This window comes from Phyllobates terribilis, unplaced genomic scaffold, assembly GCF_046119375.1.
Source record: "Phyllobates terribilis strain yellow unplaced genomic scaffold, ASM4611937v1 Scaffold_5__5_contigs__length_657084704, whole genome shotgun sequence".
In the NCBI taxonomy this organism is placed as follows: Eukaryota; Metazoa; Chordata; class Amphibia; order Anura; family Dendrobatidae; genus Phyllobates; species Phyllobates terribilis.
Window position 1 is genome coordinate 99761002 of NW_027362765.1, and position 25009 is coordinate 99786010.

The 25009-nt window shown below is 44.5% G+C and overlaps 12 non-coding genes and 3 pseudogenes across 12 annotated transcripts; all 15 read left to right on the forward strand.

The window, feature by feature from the left end:
• The first annotated feature begins 410 nt into the window (after nucleotides 1-410).
• LOC141274494 (U2 spliceosomal RNA) lies at nucleotides 411-601 on the forward strand. Its single transcript, XR_012322768.1, has one exon. It is a non-coding gene; the product is annotated as a U2 spliceosomal RNA (small nuclear RNA).
• Nucleotides 602-1710: 1109 nt separating this feature from the next.
• On the forward strand, nucleotides 1711-1901 carry LOC141274495 (U2 spliceosomal RNA). Its single transcript, XR_012322769.1, has one exon. It is a non-coding gene; the product is annotated as a U2 spliceosomal RNA (small nuclear RNA).
• A 1109-nt stretch (nucleotides 1902-3010) lies between these two features.
• Nucleotides 3011-3201, forward strand: LOC141149880 (U2 spliceosomal RNA). Its single transcript, XR_012246161.1, has one exon. It is a non-coding gene; the product is annotated as a U2 spliceosomal RNA (small nuclear RNA).
• A 1109-nt stretch (nucleotides 3202-4310) lies between these two features.
• On the forward strand, nucleotides 4311-4501 carry LOC141274496 (U2 spliceosomal RNA). The gene has a single exon (XR_012322770.1). It is a non-coding gene; the product is annotated as a U2 spliceosomal RNA (small nuclear RNA).
• Nucleotides 4502-5610: 1109 nt separating this feature from the next.
• On the forward strand, nucleotides 5611-5801 carry LOC141274497 (U2 spliceosomal RNA). The gene has a single exon (XR_012322771.1). It is a non-coding gene; the product is annotated as a U2 spliceosomal RNA (small nuclear RNA).
• Nucleotides 5802-6910: 1109 nt separating this feature from the next.
• LOC141149677 (U2 spliceosomal RNA) lies at nucleotides 6911-7101 on the forward strand. The gene has a single exon (XR_012245968.1). It is a non-coding gene; the product is annotated as a U2 spliceosomal RNA (small nuclear RNA).
• Nucleotides 7102-8210: 1109 nt separating this feature from the next.
• On the forward strand, nucleotides 8211-8401 carry LOC141149432 (U2 spliceosomal RNA). The gene has a single exon (XR_012245730.1). It is a non-coding gene; the product is annotated as a U2 spliceosomal RNA (small nuclear RNA).
• A 1109-nt stretch (nucleotides 8402-9510) lies between these two features.
• On the forward strand, nucleotides 9511-9701 carry LOC141274498 (U2 spliceosomal RNA). The gene has a single exon (XR_012322772.1). It is a non-coding gene; the product is annotated as a U2 spliceosomal RNA (small nuclear RNA).
• A 1109-nt stretch (nucleotides 9702-10810) lies between these two features.
• Nucleotides 10811-11001, forward strand: LOC141274499 (U2 spliceosomal RNA). The gene has a single exon (XR_012322773.1). It is a non-coding gene; the product is annotated as a U2 spliceosomal RNA (small nuclear RNA).
• Nucleotides 11002-12110: 1109 nt separating this feature from the next.
• LOC141274500 (U2 spliceosomal RNA) lies at nucleotides 12111-12301 on the forward strand. Its single transcript, XR_012322774.1, has one exon. It is a non-coding gene; the product is annotated as a U2 spliceosomal RNA (small nuclear RNA).
• Nucleotides 12302-13410: 1109 nt separating this feature from the next.
• On the forward strand, nucleotides 13411-13502 carry LOC141151229 (U2 spliceosomal RNA; annotated as a pseudogene).
• A 796-nt stretch (nucleotides 13503-14298) lies between these two features.
• LOC141150675 (U2 spliceosomal RNA) lies at nucleotides 14299-14474 on the forward strand (annotated as a pseudogene).
• A 1109-nt stretch (nucleotides 14475-15583) lies between these two features.
• LOC141274501 (U2 spliceosomal RNA) lies at nucleotides 15584-15774 on the forward strand. The gene has a single exon (XR_012322775.1). It is a non-coding gene; the product is annotated as a U2 spliceosomal RNA (small nuclear RNA).
• A 6097-nt stretch (nucleotides 15775-21871) lies between these two features.
• Nucleotides 21872-22078, forward strand: LOC141150547 (U2 spliceosomal RNA; annotated as a pseudogene).
• Nucleotides 22079-24621: 2543 nt separating this feature from the next.
• LOC141150501 (U2 spliceosomal RNA) lies at nucleotides 24622-24805 on the forward strand. Its single transcript, XR_012246689.1, has one exon. It is a non-coding gene; the product is annotated as a U2 spliceosomal RNA (small nuclear RNA).
• Nucleotides 24806-25009: the final 204 nt, after the last annotated feature.

Below are 25009 nucleotides of genomic sequence, written 5' to 3' on the forward strand. Positions count from 1 at the left end.
CGTGTCATAATAGGCTCTGAGCCTTTATATACCTGCGCACAGCAGCAGCCACCTTCAGTCTGCTGCTGGACAGCCAGCAGCAGCAGGAGAGGTAAGTAATCAGCAGCCCTCCTGCTAAGGGTAGACAGCTGCTCGTTCCACCCCACCCCCCGCCTTAATTGGTTCTCCTCCCTTCCAACGGTGTTGAGGCGGGTGGGAACAGCAGGGGGTGAAGGTGCTGTGTTTAAAGAGGTGGAGTTATGCAGATCTAAAACGCGTGGATTGCAGCAGCAGCAAGCCGAAAAGTGCAGGCATGTAAGGGATCTAGAGGTTGACAACATGTCTTCTTAACGGGAGTCCAGGAGCTCATCTCCACAAATGGACTTTTCAGGATCCTTGGGTGGCTCCGTAGTTCGAAACCAATTCTGGTTATCGCTTCTCGGCCTTTTGGCTAAGATCAAGTGTAGTATCTGTTCTTATCAGTTTAATATCTGATACGTCCCCTATCTGGGGACCATATATTAAATGGATTTTTAGAACAGGGAGATGGAAAAAGAGCTTGCTCTGTCCACTCCACGCATTGACCTGGTATTGCAGTATCTCCAGGACCGGTGCACCCCTTCTTTAATGCAGTTTCTAAAATCAGAAAGAATTGAATTCAATGTTTTTTGTTCATTTTGCTTGTTTGTCGGATTTTGGGATGGACTCTTTGGCTTTGCTTTTCTTCTCCTCATTGGATTTTTCATGTTCAAAGTTGCAGAAGCCAGATGACAAGCTCATTTTGGTTCAACTTCAGCAACTGTGCATTGCATTGCCATGTAATGTAATGCAATGCTATCTTTCTAGCTCTCCCTCTTTACTTCCTTTTGGATAAACAGACATATTAGGCAAGCATTTTGGAGCTTTCACCTAAATAACTACAGGTGGTGAGATAAGCTGCACAATATAATTGACCTTTCAGTATATTGTTGCACACACACCATCTATTTAGCAAATGCCCTTGTTATCAACAGCAGCCTTTTAAACTCACCTGAGCTAACAGGTATGTGCGCTGGTTACTCTGCTGCGCTTAAAATTTCTTTTTTGGTTTGCTACAATGCCTTTTCTGAAACGTTGTCTCCCTCTGCTGGAACACTGACTTCTTTCATTTAATGCCTGCAGACTATAAAAGAGAACCCAACCCAAAAAGTTTGGTTGATTAGTCTGTGGCATTCTGTTAAACTGTTGCTTATGGCGGTCTCTGTGAGCTTCTCAGCGACATTCAGCCAGCCAGGTATCCTGCCTGCAGTAGATGGAATGTGGCAATGGAACGCTGGCTGCGCGTGTCATAATAGGCTCTGAGCCTTTATATACATGCGCACAGCAGCAGCCACCTTCAGTCTGCTGCTGGACAGCCAGCAGCAGCAGGAGAGGTAAGTAATCAGCAGCCCTCCTGCTAAGGGTAGACAGCTGCTCGTTCCACCCCACCCCCCGCCTTAATTGGTTCTCCTCCCTTCCAACGGTGTTGAGGCGGGTGGGAACAGCAGGGGGTGAAGGTGCTGTGTTTAAAGAGGTGGAGTTATGCAGATCTAAAACGCGTGGATTGCAGCAGCAGCAAGCCGAAAAGTGCAGGCATGTAAGGGATCTAGAGGTTGACAACATGTCTTCTTAACGGGAGTCCAGGAGCTCATCTCCACAAATGGACTTTTCATCATCCTTGGGTGGCTCCGTAGTTCGAAACCAATTCTGGTTATCGCTTCTCGGCCTTTTGGCTAAGATCAAGTGTAGTATCTGTTCTTATCAGTTTAATATCTGATACGTCCCCTATCTGGGGACCATATATTAAATGGATTTTTAGAACAGGGAGATGGAAAAAGAGCTTGCTCTGTCCACTCCACGCATTGACCTGGTATTGCAGTATCTCCAGGACCGGTGCACCCCTTCTTTAATGCAGTTTCTAAAATCAGAAAGAATTGAATTCAATGTTTTTTGTTCATTTTGCTTGTTTGTCGGATTTTGGGATGGACTCTTTGGCTTTGCTTTTCTTCTCCTCATTGGATTTTTCATGTTCAAAGTTGCAGAAGCCAGATGACAAGCTCATTTTGGTTCAACTTCAGCAACTGTGCATTGCATTGCCATGTAATGTAATGCAATGCTATCTTTCTAGCTCTCCCTCTTTACTTCCTTTTGGATAAACAGACATATTAGGCAAGCATTTTGGAGCTTTCACCTAAATAACTACAGGTGGTGAGATAAGCTGCACAATATAACTGACCTTTCAGTATATTGTTGCACACACACCATCTATTTAGCAAATGCCCTTGTTATCAACAGCAGCCTTTTAAACTCACCTGAGCTAACAGGTATGTGCGCTGGTTACTCTGCTGCGCTTAAAATTTCTTTTTTGGTTTGCTACAATGCCTTTTCTGAAACGTTGTCTCCCTCTGCTGGAACACTGACTTCTTTCATTTAATGCCTGCAGACTATAAAAGAGAACCCAACCCAAAAAGTTTGGTTGATTAGTCTGTGGCATTCTGTTAAACTGTTGCTTATGGCGGTCTCTGTGAGCTTCTCAGCGACATTCAGCCAGCCAGGTATCCTGCCTGCAGTAGATGGAATGTGGCAATGGAACGCTGGCTGCGCGTGTCATAATAGGCTCTGAGCCTTTATATACCTGCGCACAGCAGCAGCCACCTTCAGTCTGCTGCGGGACAGCCAGCAGCAGCAGGAGAGGTAAGTAATCAGCAGCTCTCCTGCTAAGGGTAGACAGCTGCTCGTTCCACCCCACCCCCCGCCTTAATTGGTTCTCCTCCCTTCCAACGGTGTTGAGGCGGGTGGGAACAGCAGGGGGTGAAGGTGCTGTGTTTAAAGAGGTGGAGTTATGCAGATCTAAAACGCGTGGATTGCAGCAGCAGCAAGCCGAAAAGTGCAGGCATGTAAGGGATCTAGAGGTTGACAACATGTCTTCTTAACGGGAGTCCAGGAGCTCATCTCCACAAATGGACTTTTCAGGATCCTTGGGTGGCTCCGTAGTTCGAAACCAATTCTGGTTATCGCTTCTCGGCCTTTTGGCTAAGATCAAGTGTAGTATCTGTTCTTATCAGTTTAATATCTGATACGTCCCCTATCTGGGGACCATATATTAAATGGATTTTTAGAACAGGGAAATGGAAAAAGAGCTTGCTCTGTCCACTTCACGCATTGACCTGGTATTGCAGTATCTCCAGGACCGGTGCACCCCTTCTTTAATGCAGTTTCTAAAATCAGAAAGAATTGAATTCAATGTTTTTTGTTCATTTTGTTTGTTTGTCGGATTTTGGGATGGACTCTTTGGCTTTGCTTTTCTTCTCCTCATTGGATTTTTCATGTTCAAAGTTGCAGAAGCCAGATGACAAGCTCATTTTGGTTCAACTTCAGCAACTGTGCATTGCATTGCCATGTAATGTAATGCAATGCTATCTTTCTAGCTCTCCCTCTTTACTTACTTTTGGATAAACAGACATATTAAGCAAGCATTTTGGAGCTTTCACCTAAATAACTACTGGTGGTGAGATAAGCTGCACAATATAATTGACCTTTCAGTATATTGTTGCACACACACCATCTATTTAGCAAATGCCCTTGTTATCAACAGCAGCCTTTTAAACTCACCTGAGCTAACAGGTATGTGCGCTGGTTACTCTGCTGCGCTTAAAATTTCTTTTTTGGTTTGCTACAATGCCTTTTCTGAAACGTTGTCTCCCTCTGCTGGAACACTGACTTCTTTCATTTAATGCCTGCAGACTATAAAAGAGAACCCAACCCAAAAAGTTTGGTTGATTAGTCTGTGGCATTCTGTTAAACTGTTGCTTATGGCGGTCTCTGTGAGCTTCTCAGCGACATTCAGCCAGCCAGGTATCCTGCCTGCAGTAGATGGAATGTGGCAATGGAACGCTGGCTGCGCATGTCATAATAGGCTCTGAGCCTTTATATACCTGCGCACAGCAGCAGCCACCTTCAGTCTGCTGCTGGACAGCCAGCAGCAGCAGGAGAGGTAAGTAATCAGCAGCCCTCCTGCTAAGGGTACACAGCTGCTCGTTCTACCCCACCCCCCGCCTTAATTGGTTCTCCTCCCTTCCAACGGTGTTGAGGCGGGTGGGAACAGCAGGGGGTGAAGGTGCTGTGTTTAAAGAGGTGGAGTTATGCAGATCTAAAACGCGTGGATTGCAGCAGCAGCAAGCCGAAAAGTGCAGGCATGTAAGGGATCTAGAGGTTGACAACATGTCTTCTTAACGGGAGTCCAGGAGCTCATCTCCACAAATGGACTTTTCAGGATCCTTGGGTGGCTCCGTAGTTCGAAACCAATTCTGGTAATCGCTTCTCGGCCTTTTGGCTAAGATCAAGTGTAGTATCTGTTCTTATCAGTTTAATATCTGATACGTCCCCTATCTGGGGACCATATATTAAATGGATTTTTAGAACAGGGAGATGGAAAAAGAGCTTGCTCTGTCCACTCCACGCATTGACCTGGTATTGCAGTATCTCCAGGACCGGTGCACCCCTTCTTTAATGCAGTTTCTAAAATCAGAAAGAATTGAATTCAATGTTTTTTGTTCATTTTGCTTGTTTGTCGGATTTTGGGATGGACTCTTTGGCTTTGCTTTTCTTCTCCTCATTGGATTTTTCATGTTCAAAGTTGCAGAAGCCAGATGACAAGCTCATTTTGGTTCAACTTCAGCAACTGTGCATTGCATTGCCATGTAATGTAATGCAATGCTATCTTTCTAGCTCTCCCTCTTTACTTCCTTTTGGATAAACAGACATATTAGGCAAGCATTTTGGAGCTTTCACCTAAATAACTACAGGTGGTGAGATAAGCTGCACAATATAATTGACCTTTCAGTATATTGTTGCACACACACCATCTATTTAACAAATGCCCTTGTTATCAACAGCAGCCTTTTAAACTCACCTGAGCTAACAGGTATGTGCGCTGGTTACTCTGCTGCGCTTAAAATTTCTTTTTTGGTTTGCTACAATGCCTTTTCTGAAACGTTGTCTCCCTCTGCTGGAACACTGACTTCTTTCATTTAATGCCTGCAGACTATAAAAGAGAACCCAACCCAAAAAGTTTGGTTGATTAGTCTGTGGCATTCTGTTAAACTGTTGCTTATGGCGGTCTCTGTGAGCTTCTCAGCGACATTCAGCCAGCCAGGTATCCTGCCTGCAGTAGATGGAATGTGGCAATGGAACGCTGGCTGCGCGTGTCATAATAGGCTCTGAGCCTTTATATACCTGCGCACAGCAGCAGCCACCTTCAGTCTGCTGCTGGACAGCCAGCAGCAGCAGGAGAGGTAAGTAATCAGCAGCCCTCCTGCTAAGGGTAGACAGCTGCTCGTTCCACCCCACCCCCCGCCTTAATTGGTTCTCCTCCCTTCCAACGGTGTTGAGGCGGGTGGGAACAGCAGGGGGTGAAGGTGCTGTGTTTAAAGAGGTGGAGTTATGCAGATCTAAAACGCGTGGATTGCAGCAGCAGCAAGCCGAAAAGTGCAGGCATGTAAGGGATCTAGAGGTTGACAACATGTCTTCTTAACGGGAGTCCAGGAGCTCATCTCCACAAATGGACTTTTCAGGATCCTTGGGTGGCTCCGTAGTTCGAAACCAATTCTGGTTATCGCTTCTCGGCCTTTTGGCTAAGATCAAGTGTAGTATCTGTTCTTATCAGTTTAATATCTGATACGTCCCCTATCTGGGGACCATATATTAAATGGATTTTTAGAACAGGGAGATGGAAAAAGAGCTTGCTCTGTCCACTCCACGCATTGACCTGGTATTGCAGTATCTCCAGGACCGGTGCACCCCTTCTTTAATGCAGTTTCTAAAATCAGAAAGAATTGAATTCAATGTTTTTTGTTCATTTTGCTTGTTTGTCGGATTTTGGGATGGACTCTTTGGCTTTGCTTTTCTTCTCCTCATTGGATTTTTCATGTTCAAAGTTGCAGAAGCCAGATGACAAGCTCATTTTGGTTCAACTTCAGCAACTGTGCATTGCATTGCCATGTAATGTAATGCAATGCTATCTTTCTAGCTCTCCCTCTTTACTTCCTTTTGGATAAACAGACATATTAGGCAAGCATTTTGGAGCTTTCACCTAAATAACTACAGGTGGTGAGATAAGCTGCACAATATAATTGACCTTTCAGTATATTGTTGCACACACACCATCTATTTAGCAAATGCCCTTGTTATCAACAGCAGCCTTTTAAACTCACCTGAGCTAACAGGTATGTGCGCTGGTTACTCTGCTGCGCTTAAAATTTCTTTTTTGGTTTGCTACAATGCCTTTTCTGAAACGTTGTCTCCCTCTGCTGGAACACTGACTTCTTTCATTTAATGCCTGCAGACTATAAAAGAGAACCCAACCCAAAAAGTTTGGTTGATTAGTCTGTGGCATTCTGTTAAACTGTTGCTTATGGCGGTCTCTGTGAGCTTCTCAGCGACATTCAGCCAGCCAGGTATCCTGCCTGCAGTAGATGGAATGTGGCAATGGAACGCTGGCTGCGCGTGTCATAATAGGCTCTGAGCCTTTATATACCTGCGCACAGCAGCAGCCACCTTCAGTCTGCTGCTGGACAGCCAGCAGCAGCAGGAGAGGTAAGTAATCAGCAGCCCTCCTGCTAAGGGTAGACAGCTGCTCGTTCCACCCCACCCCCCGCCTTAATTGGTTCTCCTCCCTTCCAACGGTGTTGAGGCGGGTGGGAACAGCAGGGGGTGAAGGTGCTGTGTTTAAAGAGGTGGAGTTATGCAGATCTAAAATGCGTGGATTGCAGCAGCAGCAAGCCGAAAAGTGCAGGCATGTAAGGGATCTAGAGGTTGACAACATGTCTTCTTAACGGGAGTCCAGGAGCTCATCTCCACAAATGGACTTTTCAGGATCCTTGGGTGGCTCCGTAGTTCGAAACCAATTCTGGTTATCGCTTCTCGGCCTTTTGGCTAAGATCAAGTGTAGTATCTGTTCTTATCAGTTTAATATCTGATACGTCCCCTGTCTGGGGACCATATATTAAATGGATTTTTAGAACAGGGAGATGGAAAAAGAGCTTGCTCTGTCCACTCCACGCATTGACCTGGTATTGCAGTATCTCCAGGACCGGTGCACCCCTTCTTTAATGCAGTTTCTAAAATCAGAAAGAATTGAATTCAATGTTTTTTGTTCATTTTGCTTGTTTGTCGGATTTTGGGATGGACTCTTTGGCTTTGCTTTTCTTCTCCTCATTGGATTTTTCATGTTCAAAGTTGCAGAAGCCAGATGACAAGCTCATTTTGGTTCAACTTCAGCAACTGTGCATTGCATTGCCATGTAATGTAATGCAATGCTATCTTTCTAGCTCTCCCTCTTTACTTCCTTTTGGATAAACAGACATATTAGGCAAGCATTTTGGAGCTTTCACCTAAATAACTACAGGTGGTGAGATAAGCTGCACAATATAATTGACCTTTCAGTATATTGTTGCACACACACCATCTATTTAGCAAATGCCCTTGTTATCAACAGCAGCCTTTTAAACTCACCTGAGCTAACAGGTATTTGCGCTGGTTACTCTGCTGCGCTTAAAATTTCTTTTTTGGTTTGCTACAATGCCTTTTCTGAAACGTTGTCTCCCTCTGCTGGAACACTGACTTCTTTCATTTAATGCCTGCAGACTATAAAAGAGAACCCAACCCAAAAAGTTTGGTTGATTAGTCTGTGGCATTCTGTTAAACTGTTGCTTATGGCGGTCTCTGTGAGCTTCTCAGCGACATTCAGCCAGCCAGGTATCCTGCCTGCAGTAGATGGAATGTGGCAATGGAACACTGGCTGCGCGTGTCATAATAGGCTCTGAGCCTTTATATACCTGCGCACAGCAGCAGCCACCTTCAGTCTGCTGCTGGACAGCCAGCAGCAGCAGGAGAGGTAAGTAATCAGCAGCCCTCCTGCGAAGGGTAGACAGCTGCTCGTTCCACCCCACCCCCCGCCTTAATTGGTTCTCCTCCCTTCCAACGGTGTTGAGGCGGGTGGGAACAGCAGGGGGTGAAGGTGCTGTGTTTAAAGAGGTGGAGTTATGCAGATCTAAAACGCGTGGATTGCAGCAGCAGCAAGCCGAAAAGTGGAGGCATGTAAGGGATCTAGAGGTTGACAACATGTCTTCTTAACGGGAGTCCAGGAGCTCATCTCCACAAATGGACTTTTCAGGATCCTTGGGTGGCTCCGTAGTTCGAAACCAATTCTGGTTATCTCTTCTCGGCCTTTTGGCTAAGATCAAGTGTAGTATCTGTTCTTATCAGTTTAATATCTGATACGTCCCCTATCTGGGGACCATATATTAAATGGATTTTTAGAACAGGGAGATGGAAAAAGAGCTTGCTCTGTCCACTCCACGCATTGACCTGGTATTGCAGTATCTCCAGGACCGGTGCACCCCTTCTTTAATGCAGTTTCTAAAATCAGAAAGAATTGAATTCAATGTTTTTTGTTCATTTTGCTTGTTTGTCGGATTTTGGGATGGACTCTTTGGCTTTGCTTTTCTTCTCCTCATTGGATTTTTCATGTTCAAAGTTGCAGAAGCCAGATGACAAGCTCATTTTGGTTCAACTTCAGCAACTGTGCATTGCATTGCCATGTAATGTAATGCAATGCTATCTTTCTAGCTCTCCCTCTTTACTTCCTTTTGGATAAACAGACATATTAGGCAAGCATTTTGGAGCTTTCACCTAAATAACTACAGGTGGTGAGATAAGCTGCACAATATAATTGACCTTTCAGTATATTGTTGCACACACACCATCTATTTAGCAAATGCCCTTGTTATCAACAGCAGCCTTTTAAACTCACCTGAGCTAACAGGTATGTGCGCTGGTTACTCTGCTGCGCTTAAAATTTCTTTTTTGGTTTGCTACAATGCCTTTTCTGAAACGTTGTCTCCCTCTGCTGGAACACTGACTTCTTTCATTTAATGCCTGCAGACTATAAAAGAGAACCCAACCCAAAAAGTTTGGTTAATTAGTCTGTGGCATTCTGTTAAACTGTTGCTTATGGCGGTCTCTGTGAGCTTCTCAGCGACATTCAGCCAGCCAGGTATCCTGCCTGCAGTAGATGGAATGTGGCAATGGAACGCTGGCTGCGCGTGTCATAATAGGCTCTGAGCCTTTATATACCTGCGCACAGCAGCAGCCACCTTCAGTCTGCTGCTGGACAGCCAGCAGCAGCAGGAGAGGTAAGTAATCAGCAGCCCTCCTGCTAAGGGTAGACAGCTGCTCGTTCCACCCCACCCCCCGCCTTAATTGGTTCTCCTCCCTTCCAACGGTGTTGAGGCGGGTGGGAACAGCAGGGGGTGAAGGTGCTGTGTTTAAAGAGGTGGAGTTATGCAGATCTAAAACGCGTGGATTGCAGCAGCAGCAAGCCGAAAAGTGCAGGCATGTAAGGGATCTAGAGGTTGACAACATGTCTTCTTAACGGGAGTCCAGGAGCTCATCTCCACAAATGGACTTTTCAGGATCCTTGGGTGGCTCCGTAGTTCGAAACCAATTCTGGTTATCGCTTCTCGGCCTTTTGGCTAAGATCAAGTGTAGTATCTGTTCTTATCAGTTTAATATCTGATACGTCCCCTATCTGGGGACCATATATTAAATGGATTTTTAGAACAGGGAGATGGAAAAAGAGCTTGCTCTGTCCACTCCACGCATTGACCTGGTATTGCAGTATCTCCAGGACCGGTGCACCCCTTCTTTAATGCAGTTTCTAAAATCAGAAAGAATTGAATTCAATGTTTTTTGTTCATTTTGCTTGTTTGTCGGATTTTGGGATGGACTCTTTGGCTTTGCTTTTCTTCTCCTCATTGGATTTTTCATGTTCAAAGTTGCAGAAGCCAGATGACAAGCTCATTTTGGTTCAACTTCAGCAACTGTGCATTGCATTGCCATGTAATGTAATGCAATGCTATCTTTCTAGCTCTCCCTCTTTACTTCCTTTTGGATAAACAGACATATTAGGCAAGCATTTTGGAGCTTTCACCTAAATAACTACAGGTGGTGAGATAAGCTGCACAATATAATTGACCTTTCAGTATATTGTTGCACACACACCATCTATTTAGCAAATGCCCTTGTTATCAACAGCAGCCTTTTAAACTCACCTGAGCTAACAGGTATGTGCGCTGGTTACTCTGCTGCGCTTAAAATTTCTTTTTTGGTTTGCTACAATGCCTTTTCTGAAACGTTGTCTCCCTCTGCTGGAACACTGACTTCTTTCATTTAATGCCTGCAGACTATAAAAGAGAACCCAACCCAAAAAGTTTGGTTGATTAGTCTGTGGCATTCTGTTAAACTGTTGCTTATGGCGGTCTCTGTGAGCTTCTCAGCGACATTCAGCCAGCCAGGTATCCTGCCTGCAGTAGATGGAATGTGGCAATGGAACGCTGGCTGCGCGTGTCATAATAGGCTCTGAGCCTTTATATACCTGAGCACAGCAGCAGCCACCTTCAGTCTGCTGCTGGACAGCCAGCAGCAGCAGGAGAGGTAAGTAATCAGCAGCCCTCCTGCTAAGGGTAGACAGCTGCTCGTTCCACCCCACCCCCCGCCTTAATTGGTTCTCCTCCCTTCCAACGGTGTTGAGGCGGGTGGGAACAGCAGGGGGTGAAGGTGCTGTGTTTAAAGAGGTGGAGTTATGCAGATCTAAAACGCGTGGATTGCAGCAGCAGCAAGCCGAAAAGTGCAGGCATGTAAGGGATCTAGAGGTTGACAACATGTCTTCTTAACGGGAGTCCAGGAGCTCATCTCCACAAATGGACTTTTCAGGATCCTTGGGTGGCTCCGTAGTTCGAAACCAATTCTGGTTATCGCTTCTCGGCCTTTTGGCTAAGATCAAGTGTAGTATCTGTTCTTATCAGTTTAATATCTGATACGTCCCCTATCTGGGGACCATATATTAAATGGATTTTTAGAACAGGGAGATGGAAAAAGAGCTTGCTCTGTCCACTCCACGCATTGACCTGGTATTGCAGTATCTCCAGGACCGGTGCACCCCTTCTTTAATGCAGTTTCTAAAATCAGAAAGAATTGAATTCAATGTTTTTTGATCATTTTGCTTGTTTGTCGGATTTTGGGATGGACTCTTTGGCTTTGCTTTTCTTCTCCTCATTGGATTTTTCATGTTCAAAGTTGCAGAAGCCAGATGACAAGCTCATTTTGGTTCAACTTCAGCAACTGTGCATTGCATTGCCATGTAATGTAATGCAATGCTATCTTTCTAGCTCTCCCTCTTTACTTCCTTTTGGATAAACAGACATATTAGGCAAGCATTTTGGAGCTTTCACCTAAATAACTACAGGTGGTGAGATAAGCTGCACAATATAATTGACCTTTCAGTATATTGTTGCACACACACCATCTATTTAGCAAATGCCCTTGTTATCAACAACAGCCTTTTAAACTCACCTGAGCTAACAGGTATGTGCGCTGGTTACTCTGCTGTGCTTAAAATTTCTTTTTTGGTTTGCTACAATGCCTTTTCTGAAACGTTGTCTCCCTCTGCTGGAACACTGACTTCTTTCATTTAATGCCTGCAGACTATAAAAGAGAACCCAACCCAAAAAGTTTGGTTGATTAGTCTGTGGCATTCTGTTAAACTGTTGCTTATGGCGGTCTCTGTGAGCTTCTCAGCGACATTCAGCCAGCCAGGTATCCTGCCTGCAGTAGATGGAATGTGGCAATGGAACGCTGGCTGCGTGTGTCATAATAGGCTCTGAGCCTTTATATACCTGCGCACAGCAGCAGCCACCTTCAGTCTGCTGCTGGACAGCCAGCAGCAGCAGGAGAGGTAAGTAATCAGCAGCCCTCCTGCTAAGGGTAGACAGCTGCTCGTTCCACCCCACCCCCCGCCTTAATTGGTTCTCCTCCCTTCCAACGGTGTTGAGGCGGGTGGGAACAGCAGGGGGTGAAGGTGCTGTGTTTAAAGAGGTGGAGTTATGCAGATCTAAAACACGTGGATTGCAGCAGCAGCAAGCCGAAAAGTGCAGGCATGTAAGGGATCTAGAGGTTGACAACATGTCTTCTTAACGGGAGTCCAGGAGCTCATCTCCACAAATGGACTTTTCAGGATCCTTGGGTGGCTCCGTAGTTCGAAACCAATTCTGGTTATCGCTTCTCGGCCTTTTGGCTAAGATCAAGTGTAGTATCTGTTCTTATCAGTTTAATATCTGATACGTCCCCTATCTGGGGACCATATATTAAATGGATTTTTAGAACAGGGAGATGGAAAAAGAGCTTGCTCTGTCCACTCCACGCATTGACCTGGTATTGCAGTATCTCCAGGACCGGTGCACCCCTTCTTTAATGCAGTTTCTAAAATCAGAAAGAATTGAATTCAATGTTTTTTGTTCATTTTGCTTGTTTGTCGGATTTTGGGATGGACTCTTTGGCTTTGCTTTTCTTCTCCTCATTGGATTTTTCATGTTCAAAGTTGCAGAAGCCAGATGACAAGCTCATTTTGGTTCAACTTCAGCAACTGTGCATTGCATTGCCATGTAATGTAATGCAATGCTATCTTTCTAGCTCTCCCTCTTTACTTCCTTTTGGATAAACAGACATATTAGGCAAGCATTTTGGAGCTTTCACCTAAATAACTACAGGTGGTGAGATAAGCTGCACAATATAATTGACCTTTCAGTATATTGTTGCACACACACCATCTATTTAGCAAATGCCCTTGTTATCAACAGCAGCCTTTTAAACTCACCTGAGCTAACAGGTATGTGCGCTGGTTACTCTGCTGCGCTTAAAATTTCTTTTTTGGTTTGCTACAATGCCTTTTCTGAAACGTTGTCTCCCTCTGCTGGAACACTGACTTCTTTCATTTAATGCCTGCAGACTATAAAAGAGAACCCAACCCAAAAAGTTTGGTTGATTAGTCTGTGGCATTCTGTTAAACTGTTGCTTATGGCGGTCTCTGTGAGCTTCTCAGCGACATTCAGCCAGCCAGGTATCCTGCCTGCAGTAGATGGAATGTGGCAATGGAACGCTGGCTGCGCGTGTCATAATAGGCTCTGAGCCTTTATATACCTGCGCACAGCAGCAGCCACCTTCAGTCTGCTGCTGGACAGCCAGCAGCAGCAGGAGAGGTAAGTAATCAGCAGCCCTCCTGCTAAGGGTAGACAGCTGCTCGTTCCACCCCACCCCCCGCCTTAATTGGTTCTCCTCCCTTCCAACGGTGTTGAGGCGGGTGGGAACAGCAGGGGGTGAAGGTGCTGTGTTTAAAGAGGTGGAGTTATGCAGATCTAAAACGCGTGGATTGCAGCAGCAGCAAGCCGAAAAGTGCAGGCATGTAAGGGATCTAGAGGTTGACAACATGTCTTCTTAACGGGAGTCCAGGAGCTCATCTCCACAAATGGACTTTTCAGGATCCTTGGGTGGCTCCGTAGTTCGAAACCAATTCTGGTTATCGCTTCTCGGCCTTTTGGCTAAGATCAAGTGTAGTATCTTTCGAAAAGGCGGTTTTGGATGTTGGCCGCCCTAGTAGATTGATACATTATGCACACTGGGGTTTAGGCGCTTGTTAGTACGCCAGGTGGCTAATATAGTCATCTGGTGGAAAGCATGGCCCCCCAGGATCGACGCCATTGGGACAGGGAAGATCGAAAGCCCGAAGTGTGAAGTGCCCCAGGAGTGGTGACCCTGGGGTGCCTTAACTCACTGGGATTGGGAACCCCACTTGAGTTTATGGCACATTTGCACAAGCACTTCAAATTTTCTTTCTTCGCACACACCCTTATTCCGGGCCTTCTGGCCTTAGGATGGGGAATTTTTCAATTCCCGGTAGAAGGTCCGGGCAGTATTATACTGTGAAACCTTCACTATTTATTTAATTTTTTTGTCACTGTGTGTCCACTTTTTCACGTGTGTCCACGTCCTTACTAGGATTTTGTCGGGATGCGGTTCCCTTACGGGTTCCTCTCTTGGCAGGTCTAGGGGGGGAGTGTGTGGCCATAAGGTTCCGCTCCCCCCTGAACCCCCCTGGCTCTCCTCTTTCGGGAGGAGAGCGTTGTTGGCTCCCCTCTTCCGGGAGGGGAGCACAGTCTTTGGCTCCCAGTGCCTTGCTCGGGTGAGAACTCGGGCAGGTGCTGGGGGTAAGATTGGGTCACCTCTGGCTCCGGCTGGAGGTGGCTATTTGTCCCTGTTCCTCGCTGTGGCCTTCTGGCTCGGAGGGACGGGGAATGGTTTGGGGGACCCTTCTCCTTTTGGAGAGGGTTTCAAGAAGACCAGCATCCTAGTGCACTTTTTTTGTGGCACTTGTCACTTTTTTAAGCGCACTCGGGTTTTGTACACGAATTCGGGCTTTCAAAAAAAAAAAATCTGTTCTTATCAGTTTAATATCTGATACGTCCCCTATCTGGGGACCATATATTAAATGGATTTTTAGAACAGGGAGATGGAAAAAGAGCTTGCTCTGTCCACTCCACGCATTGACCTGGTATTGCAGTATCTCCAGGACCGGTGCACCCCTTCTTTAATGCAGTTTCTAAAATCAGAAAGAATTGAATTCAATGTTTTTTGTTCATTTTGCTTGTTTGTCGGATTTTGGGATGGACTCTTTGGCTTTGCTTTTCTTCTCCTCATTGGATTTTTCATGTTCAAAGTTGCAGAAGCCAGATGACAAGCTCATTTTGGTTCAACTTCAGCAACTGTGCATTGCATTGCCATGTAATGTAATGCAATGCTATCTTTCTAGCTCTCCCTCTTTACTTCCTTTTGGATAAACAGACATATTAGGCAAGCATTTTGGAGCTTTCACCTAAATAACTACAGGTGGTGAGATAAGCTGCACAATATAATTGACCTTTCAGTATATTGTTGCACACACACCATCTATTTAGCAAATGCCCTTGTTATCAACAGCAGCCTTTTAAACTCACCTGAGCTAACAGGTATGTGCGCTGGTTACTCTGCTGCGCTTAAAATTTCTTTTTTGGTTTGCTACAATGCCTTTTCTGAAACGTTGTCTCCCTCTGCTGGAACACTGACTTCTTTCATTTAATGCCTGCAGACTATAAAAGAGAACCCAACCCAAAAAGTTTGGTTGATTAGTCTGTGGCATTCTGTTAAACTGTTGCTTATGGCGGTCTCTGTGAGCTTCTCAGCGACATTCAGCCAGCCAGGTATCCTGCCTGCAGTAGATGGAATGTGGCAATGGAACGCTGGCTGCGCGTGTCATAGTAGGCTCTGAGCCTTTATATACCTGCGCACAGCAGCAGCCACCTTCAGTCTGCTGCTGGACAGCCAGCAGCAGCAGGAGAGGTAAGTAATCAGCAGCCCTCCTGCTAAGGGTAGACAGCTGCTCGTTCCACCCCACCCCCCGCCTTAATTGGTTCTCCTCCCTTCCAACGGTGTTGAGGCGGGTGGGAACAGCAGGGGGTGAAGGTGCTGTGTTTAAAGAGGTGGAGTTATGCAGATCTAAAACGCGTGGATTGCAGCAGCAGCAAGCCGAAAAGTGCAGGCATGTAAGGGATCTAGAGGTTGACAACATGTCTTCTTAACGGGAGTCCAGGAGCTCATTTCCACAAATGGACTTTTCAGGATCCTTGGGTGGCTCCGTAGTTCGAAACCAATTCTGGTTATCGCTTCTCGGCCTTTTGGCTAAGATCAAGTGTAGTATCTGTTCTTATCAGTTTAATATCTGATACGTCCCCTATCTGGGGACCATATATTAAATGGATTTTTAGAACAGGGAGATGGAAAAAGAGCTTGCTCTGTCCACTCCACGCATTGACCTGGTATTGCAGTATCTCCAGGACCGGTGCACCCCTTCTTTAATGCAGTTTCTAAAATCAGAAAGAATTGAATTCAATGTTTTTTGTTCATTTTGCTTGTTTGTCGGATTTTGGGATGGACTCTTTGGCTTTGCTTTTCTTCTCCTCATTGGATTTTTCATGTTCAAAGTTGCAGAAGCCAGATGACAAGCTCATTTTGGTTCAACTTCAGCAACTGTGCATTGCATTGCCATGTAATGTAATGCAATGCTATCTTTCTAGCTCTCCCTCTTTACTTCCTTTTGGATAAACAGACATATTAGGCAAGCATTTTGGAGCTTTCACCTAAATAACTACAGGTGGTGAGATAAGCTGCACAATATAATTGACCTTTCAGTATATTGTTGCACACACGCCATCTATTTAGCAAATGCCCTTGTTATCAACAGCAGCCTTTTAAACTCACCTGAGCTAACAGGTATGTGCGCTGGTTACTCTGCTGCGCTTAAAATTTCTTTTTTGGTTTGCTACAATGCCTTTTCTGAAACGTTGTCTCCCTCTACTGGAACACTGACTTCTTTCATTTAATGCCTGCAGACTATAAAAGAGAACCCAACCCAAAAAGTTTGGTTGATTAGTCTGTGGCATTCTGTTAAACTGTTGCTTATGGCGGTCTCTGTGAGCTTCTCAGCGACATTCAGCCAGCCAGGTATCCTGCCTGCAGTAGATGGAATGTGGCAATGGAACGCTGGCTGCGCGTGTCATAATAGGCTCTGAGCCTTTATATACCTGCGCACAGCAGCAGCCACCTTCAGTCTGCTGCTGGACAGCCAGCAGCAGCAGGAGAGGTAAGTAATCAGCAGCCCTCCTGCTAAGGGTAGACAGCTGCTCGTTCCACCCCACCCCCCGCCTTAATTGGTTCTCCTCCCTTCCAACGGTGTTGAGGTGGGTGGAAACAGCAGGGGGTGAAGGTGCTGTGTTTAAAGAGGTGGAGTTATGCAGATCTAAAACGCGTGGATTGCAGCAGCAGCAAGCCGAAAAGTGCAGGCATGTAAGGGATCTAGAGGTTGACAACATGTCTTCTTAACGGGAGTCCAGGAGCTCATCTCCACAAATGGACTTTTCAGGATCCTTGGGTGGCTCCGTAGTTCGAAACCAATTCTGGTTATCGCTTCTCGGCCTTTTGGCTAAGACCAAGTGTCTTGTCTGGGGTCCTTGAGTGTTTTCCCTTGGCCTTCCGGCATCGCCATCTTGATGGCTTAAGCCGGTTGCTGCTTTAGGGGGAGAACGAGGAGGAACGAGAGAGTGATCATAATGGGCGTGAAGATACGCTATGCTGGGACCGATGACAATCGGGTTCGCAATGCATTCCGCATTGAAGTTGATGCTGCTGTCAGAGAGCGTTTCAATCTGTCGTATATGGTGCACGAGGTGATCTTCAAAATCCTGGAAGTGACAAGAGAAAACATCGTCTGCCTGCAGGAATCCCGGAAAGAAGGACGGTATGTCTTGGTGCTGCAATCTATGGCGGCTTGCCGGAACCTGTATAAGAAGTTGAGGGAGCAGGAGAAGAATCCAACCTTGCATGGTTTGACTTTTACAGTCTTGTACTCCAAAGGTGATGTTCCCCTAGTCATATTTATGTATAATCCCTTTGTGCACGAACATGACATTGCGACTTTTCTCTGAGGCATTGTGACTTTGTGAGCAACAGTCACAAAATCATGAACGAGGAGAACTTATGGACTGGCAAATACAGATATTTTGTCAGATTTGGGGAAAGTTCTTCGGAGCCTGGAGGTGTTCATTACCCTCCCCAAAGTTTCTCTATCGGGAGAGATAGGGGTATTCTCTTCTTTCCTGAGGCCCCAGTTTTTTGCAGGAAATGTAAGAAGTATGGACACTTACAAGAGGTTTGTACTGCTGTGCCTGTTTGCTCCAAGTGCAACCAAAGTGGGCATGTTGCTAAGGACTGTACCAATCCAATTGTTTGCAATGCTTGTGGTATGGAGGGGCATGCCTTTAAGGATTGTACTCGTCGTGCGAACGAGGACAAGGCAAGGGTATACTCTGAGGTGGTCTCGAACTCTCCGAGGCCTAAGAGTGTGGCACCTGAGGCCGCAGTTTCTTCCAGGGTGAAGGTAGTGGAACAGCGTGTGGAGACTGCTCCAGTGAGGGCGTCTGCTGACCTACTGGTGGAGCCCGGGAGAGTGGAAGAGGTTCTGGCAGCTGAGATGGACATTTCTTCCTATCAGGGGGGTTTCATTGACTCCTTTTGTGAAGAACGTGAGGGAGCCTTGGAAATCCCAGGGGACCCGGCTCTCAGTTGGAGCAGTGAAAGTATGGATGAAGAGGGAGCTGGAGGTCAAGGAGACTTCACTGAGACTGGGGTGAGGTCTTCTGAGGAACCGGACCGCGCTAAGAATAAAAGGGCCCGGTTGTCTGAACCATCAAGTAGCCAATGCGTGGCAAGTCAGGTGAGTGAGCGGGATTACCCAGTGGTTTCTCTTTCTCCTGCGTCAACGGCTTACCTGGAGGAGAATTTGGAGTCCACTATCTTTCAGCTAAGTGGGAGTTCGCCGGATGACAAAGGATAAGGAAGGCATGTTTTTTTGCTGAGACTGGTGTTTCTGGTTTTTGAGCCAAAGAATGGTCTCTAAACCAAATTGGGACATTGCGTCCCTTAATGTAAGACTTTTAAAGTCTAGAGTTAGAAGATCTGTGATTCTGGACTTCTTACATAACCATTCTTTTGATATTATGTGTCTACAGGAGTGTGGTATAGAAGAACCCCTGGAAGACGCTGATTGGCCATATGGCCAGCATATCTGGTCTGGCTCTAGTGGGAATAAAAATGATGGAGTTGGGATAGTATTAAATAATAGAAATTTTCTTTTTGAATATTATAAGGTAATAGAGGTGGGTCGTTGCATCTCTGCAGTTGTGTGTGGGAGGGGGTGGAAAGTTAAAATTATAAATATTTATGGTCCTACAAAAAAAGAAGACAGGTTAAGTTTATTAGATAAATTATGTTTAGAATTACCTGGTAGGATCCCTGTGATAGTAACAGGTGATTTTAACTGTGTAACTGAGGGGAAAGTTGATGCCTCAGGAAAAAAATTGGCAAACATTATTTCTGATTTTTTCTTTTTTGATGCTGCTGAGGTTTATTTGGGGAAGCCACCACCACCAACCTATAAAGCTGACAGGGGTGGGATAACATCTAGGATTGATAGGATGTTTTTTTCTAAAAATATAATATGTGATGGTTTTTCTCAATTTTCAGTTCCTTTTTCGGACCATGTGTGCCTGAAAGGTGAGTTTAGAGGGGATTTAAGGCGGTTGCATGGGAGAGGTGTGTGGAAATTGAATGTGAGTTTGCTTGAGGATGAGAGAATTGTGAATGATTTTAAGAAAAAATATAGTTGGTGTAAATCTCAAAAGAGTAAGTTTGAAAGTGTGTTGGTGTGGTGGGATTGGATGAAGTATGAAGTGCAAAAGTTTTTTCGTCGATGGGGCTATAAAAAGGCTGCCATGGTTAGGAGTCAATATAAAGATTTAATGATGAGGGTGGAATGGCTGGAGAAAATGAGGATGTGTGGTGTGGATGTGGATGATTTGTTAAGAAGTGCGAGAGAGGATTTGAAGAGGACTTTGGAGAGGAAGGGAAGGGAAATAATTTTTAGGTCAAAGGTGGTCCATCTTGATAAAGATGAAAAGTGTTCAAGATATTTCTTTAAAAAAATAAATGGTAAGAAGGAGGGTATGGAGGAGATTTTTGATGTGGATGGTGTTTGTGTGAGTGGGGAGGATGTAATGAAGGAAGTGGTCACGTTTTATGCTGAGTTGTTTGGCAGGAAGTGGGTGGATGAGAGTTTGAAAGAAGAAGTGCTTAAGACTTTGGATTGTAAGGTGGATGAGGATGGATGTTCTGGTCTATGTGAGGCAGTGATTGAGGAGGAAGTTAAGAAAGCGGTGTTTGGTGCAAGGAAAAATGTGACGCCTGGGAAGGATGGTTTGCCTGTGGAGCTATATGTTATGATGTGGGAAGTGATGGGTATGGATTTAGTAGAAGTGTGTCAGTTTATGTGGGAGAATGGGATGCTTGCGGGTTCAATGAAGGAGGGAGTGGTGGTCTTAATCCATAAGAAAGGGGATAAAAGGTGTTTGAGTAATTGGAGGCCAATTACGCTTCTGAACGCAGATTACAAGGTATTCAGAAAAATTTTGGCGTGTCGGATGCGTGTGGTTGTAGCTGATGTGATTGGTAAAGATCAAGTGTGTGCAGTGCCTGGTAGATGTATGACGGATAATCTGTGTCTTTTAAGAGATGTGTTGTGGGATTGTAAAGTAAGAAAGCAGAAGTGTATGGTGATGGCTGTTGACTTTGAAAAGGCGTTTGATCGCGTGTCTCATGTGTTTCTATTTGAGGTTTTGCGTAGAATGGGTTTTCCGGAGAAATTTGTGCGTGCCGTGAGAGGATTGTATGGGGAGGTGGTGAGTGAATTTCTGGTGAATGGGTTTTTGAGTGAGAAAGTGTGTATTAGGTCTGGTGTGAGGCAAGGTTGTCCCATGTCACCGGTATTATTTGTGTGTGTGATTGAGCCACTGCTGTGTATGATTCGGAAAGAGAAAGTGGTGCGTGGTTTGTTAGTGCCAGGGAGTGGTGGAATGACTGTGAAAGTCTTAGGATATATGGATGATGTAGTAGTGGTGAGTGAGAGTGTGGCCTCTATGGAGAGAGTAAAATTGTTGTTGAATTTTTTTTGTGGCGCGTCAGCGTTTCGTGTGAATTGGAACAAATGCATGTTTAAATGTTTTGGTGACAATAGGATTAAGATGGATGGTGTGGCTGGTGTGGATGGTGCAATTAAAGTGTTGGGAGTTTTTTTTAATGATGATTTGAAAGGTTATGAGAGTTGGGATGAATGTGGTGAGCGGATTGTGCGGAAGATGAATTTTTGGAAGTTACGTTCTTTGTCTTTGGTAGGGAAGGTTCTTATTATTAAGGCTGTTATTCTCCCTATTTTGCTTTATGTTTCTTGTATTTTTCCAGTGCCCTATAGGAAAATTAAAAAAGTGGAGAAACTAATTTTTGTGTTTTTTTGGGGCAGTAGGATGGAAAGACTTAAGAGAGAGATTTTGTTTAAGCAATATTTGTATGGGGGACTGAAGTTTCCGAATATTGAAGTGTTTCTAACATTGCATTTTATTAAGACTACGGTCATTTTGATTGGGAAGAATAATAAAGGGGCATTTATGTGTAAGTATTTGGCTGGATGGATGCTGTATGGTCTGAATTGGGTGAAGCGTGATAAGAATGTGCCTGTTGCTTTTAAGTGTCCTGAGTGGTATGGTTTGATTGAGAAGTTTGTGAGGAAGAATGATTTGTTAGCAGTTGCAATGAAAGACTTTATGTTGGTTAAGAAGGTGATGGGGAAGATGTGTGTGAATGAGTGTGAGAGTAATGTGGTGGGATTGCGTTCTATGGAAGTTGCGCGGGTATGGAAGAAGTTAAGCATTCAAGGTGTGTCGAATAGACAGCGAGATATAGTATGGATGGGCCTTCATAATATTTTGCCAGTGAGGGATTTTCAGAAGAAAAGAGATCTCATAAGATCTGCAGTATGTCCAAGGGATGGTTGTGGAGCGAATGAGACGGTGAGGCACCTTATGTGGGATTGTAATTTTGCGTATGATGTGTGGAAAGGTGTGGGTGGACTGTGTAAAGGGGTTGCTGGTGTGAAGTTTATTGATTGGAGAGTGGCTATGTTTGGTTTTGGTGCTAGTCGTCGTGGCCTAGAAAGGATGATGTGGTTTATTATGGTGTGTGTGCAGGAGAGCTTGTGGGATGTGAGAAATTTGTGTGTGTTTAAAAGGGTAAATTTAACAGTAAATGATTGTATTAGGTTGATCTTAGCAAGACTATATGTAATCTATTTGTGGGATACAAGAGAAGGTGGTGGTGGTGGAACAGATTCTGAAGGTGTGTGGAAATACCTTAAGTGGCAGGATATGGTTAAATACCATTGATATTTTTTCTGGAAATGTCTCTGGCATAGGATTACTTGTTTGTATTTTTGTTGAATAATACTTTAATAAAGAAACCACAATGATGTTTATGAAGTGGCAGTATAACTTATGACGAAGTCTGGTTAACTGTTTGCTTATATCTAAACCTGAGTGGTTTTAAAAAAAAAAAAAAAAAATCTGTTCTTATCAGTTTAATATCTGATACGTCCCCTATCTGGGGACCATATATTAAATGGATTTTTAGAACAGGGAGATGGAAAAAGAGCTTGCTCTGTCCACTCCACGCATTGACCTGGTATTGCAGTATCTCCAGGACCGGTGCACCCCTTCTTTAATGCAGTTTCTAAAATCAGAAAGAATTGAATTCAATGTTTTTTGTTCATTTTGCTTGTTTGTCGGATTTTGGGATGGACTCTTTGGCTTTGCTTTTCTTCTCCTCATTGGATTTTTCATGTTCAAAGTTGCAGAAGCCAGATGACAAGCTCATTTTGGTTCAACTTCAGCAACTGTGCATTGCATTGCCATGTAATGTAATGCAATGCTATCTTTCTAGCTCTCCCTCTTTACTTCCTTTTGGATAAACAGACATATTAGGCAAGCATTTTGGAGCTTTCACCTAAATAACTACAGGTGGTGAGATAAGCTGCACAATATAATTGACCTTTCAGTAGATTGTTGCACACACACCATCTATTTAGCAAATGCCCTTGTTATCAACAGCAGCCTTTTAAACTCACCTGAGCTAACAGGTATGTGCGCTGGTTACTCTGCTGCGCTTAAAATTTCTTTTTTGGTTTGCTACAATGCCTTTTCTGAAACGTTGTCTCCCTCTGCTGGAACACTGACTTCTTTCATTTAATGCCTGCAGACTATAAAAGAGAACCCAACCCAAAAAGTTTGGTTGATTAGTCTGTGGCATTCTGTTAAACTGTTGCTTATGGCGGTCTCTGTGAGCTTCTCAGCGACATTCAGCCAGCCAGGTATCCTGCCTGCAGTAGATGGAATGTGGCAATGGAACGCTGGCTGCGCGTGTCATAATAGGCTCTGAGCCTTTATATACCTGCGCACAGCAGCAGCCACCTTCAGTCTGCTGCTGGACAGCCAGCAGCAGCAGGAGAGGTAAGTAATCAGCAGCCCTCCTGCTAAGGGTAGACAGCTGCTCGTTCCACCCCACCCCCCGCCTTAATTGGTTCTCCTCCCTTCCAACGGTGTTGAGGCGGGTGGGAACAGCAGGGGGTGAAGGTGCTGTGTTTAAAGAGGTGGAGTTATGCAGATCTAAAACGCGTGGATTGCAGCAGCAGCAAGCCGAAAAGTGCAGGCATGTAAGGGATCTAGAGGTTGACAACATGTCTTCTTAACGGGAGTCCAGGAGCTCATCTCCACAAATGGACTTTTCAGGATCCTTGGGTGGCTCCGTAGTTCGAAACCAATTCTGGTTATCGCTTCTCGGCCTTTTGGCTAAGATCAAGTGTAGTGATCTAGTGGTTGCTGCCTTGGTCTTGGCTGAGAGGTGCTCGGGGTACCCGGCTCCTTGGCCTGGGGGGATCGCTCTGTCTTTCAGCAGGGCTTCACCCCCCTGCTGCTATTAGGGAGTTGGATTAGTCCCCGGGCAACGAGAGGCGATCACCTTGCCACTACTTTCGTAGGGGGCGGCTGTCCCAACACTTAGCTGTTGGGACAACAGGATTTCGTGTGGACAGACGGAACTTTTGGAGAAAATGGAGTTTTGGAAGAAGAAGAACTGTTTGAGAATTTTTCTGGAGGATAATGCAAAGAGGAAAATACTGGGAGAAGAAGAGGTACTGTGCTTTTTGGAAATGCATGGATTATGCAAATCGGACATATTATGTATGCAGGAAAATAGAAACAGAAATGTTTTTGATGTGACTTTAAGAGATGAAGAGAAATGTTTTCAGTTCTTTCGCTTATGGCAAGAAGGTCGGAGCATACAGAAGAGTGAATTTGGAGTTTATTTTTCGGTGGTTGGGAAACCGAAGAGCCTTATTGTGTACATGGACGATCCGTTCGTTGGACAAGAGGAAGTTTTACGGTATCTGAAATTAAGAACTGTGATGGTTGTGTTTCAAAAAGAGTATATGAATCGAATCGGAGTATGGAATGGTAAGAGAAGATTTTTGTTGTGGATGAAACAAGACGAAGAATTTTCGGTTGGAAAGCTGTTTATAGAAGGGAAAGCAGGCTTTTGTTACTGGGAAACTGGTGGCAAAGGAGGGAAAGTTACGATGGAAAAGCAGGAAGACTTTGTGGCATGTGTGAGATCCGACGAGAAAAGAGATAAGGTGGAAAGGTATAAAGAGAAACTGAGCTTTTTTATGGAACAAGATATGAAGAAGGTGAGAAAGGCAAGTGACAATGGTAGAGGAAAATCGGAGAAAATGAAGAAGGTAAAGGAAAAAGAAGAAGAGCAGATTCTTGACTGGAATTTGGAGTTAGATGATTTAAATGAGGAAATGAGGGAAGAAATGGAGGTGGAAATAAAGAATTTTTGGGTGCCTGAGAAGAAGGTTACTTTGTTTGAAGGAAGGAAAGTAAAAGAGAAGTTCTGATGTTGGAAATATGTGCAACAGTTATGTTTTATACGTATTATGCAATAGTTAGGAATTGCAGGTTATTTTTGTTAAAAAGCAAGGTTAGTGTTAGGACTTTGAATGTAATTGGGATTATGGCCTACGATAATGAGTTTAGATATTTTATATGAGTGAGATGTTGTCGCTTATAATTGGATGTATTTCAGTGTGAAGCATTTATCATTTTTGAAATTAAAAAAGAGGAGAAAACCATGATGATGAATAGTTTTTGGCAATTATTCGAAGAATAATATTCGGTTTTGCTATATAAAAACTAAACCTGAATGGTTTTAAAAAAAAAAAAAAAAAAAAAAATCTGTTCTTATCAGTTTAATATCTGATACGTCCCCTATCTGGGGACCATATATTAAATGAATTTTTAGAACAGGGAGATGGAAAAAGAGCTTGCTCTGTCCACTCCACGCATTGACCTGGTATTGCAGTATCTCCAGGACCGGTGCACCCCTTCTTTAATGCAGTTTCTAAAATCAGAAAGAATTGAATTCAATGTTTTTTGTTCATTTTGCTTGTTTGTCGGATTTTGGGATGGACTCTTTGGCTTTGCTTTTCTTCTCCTCATTGGATTTTTCATGTTCAAAGTTGCAGAAGCCAGATGACAAGCTCATTTTGGTTCAACTTCAGCAACTGTGCATTGCATTGCCATGTAATGTA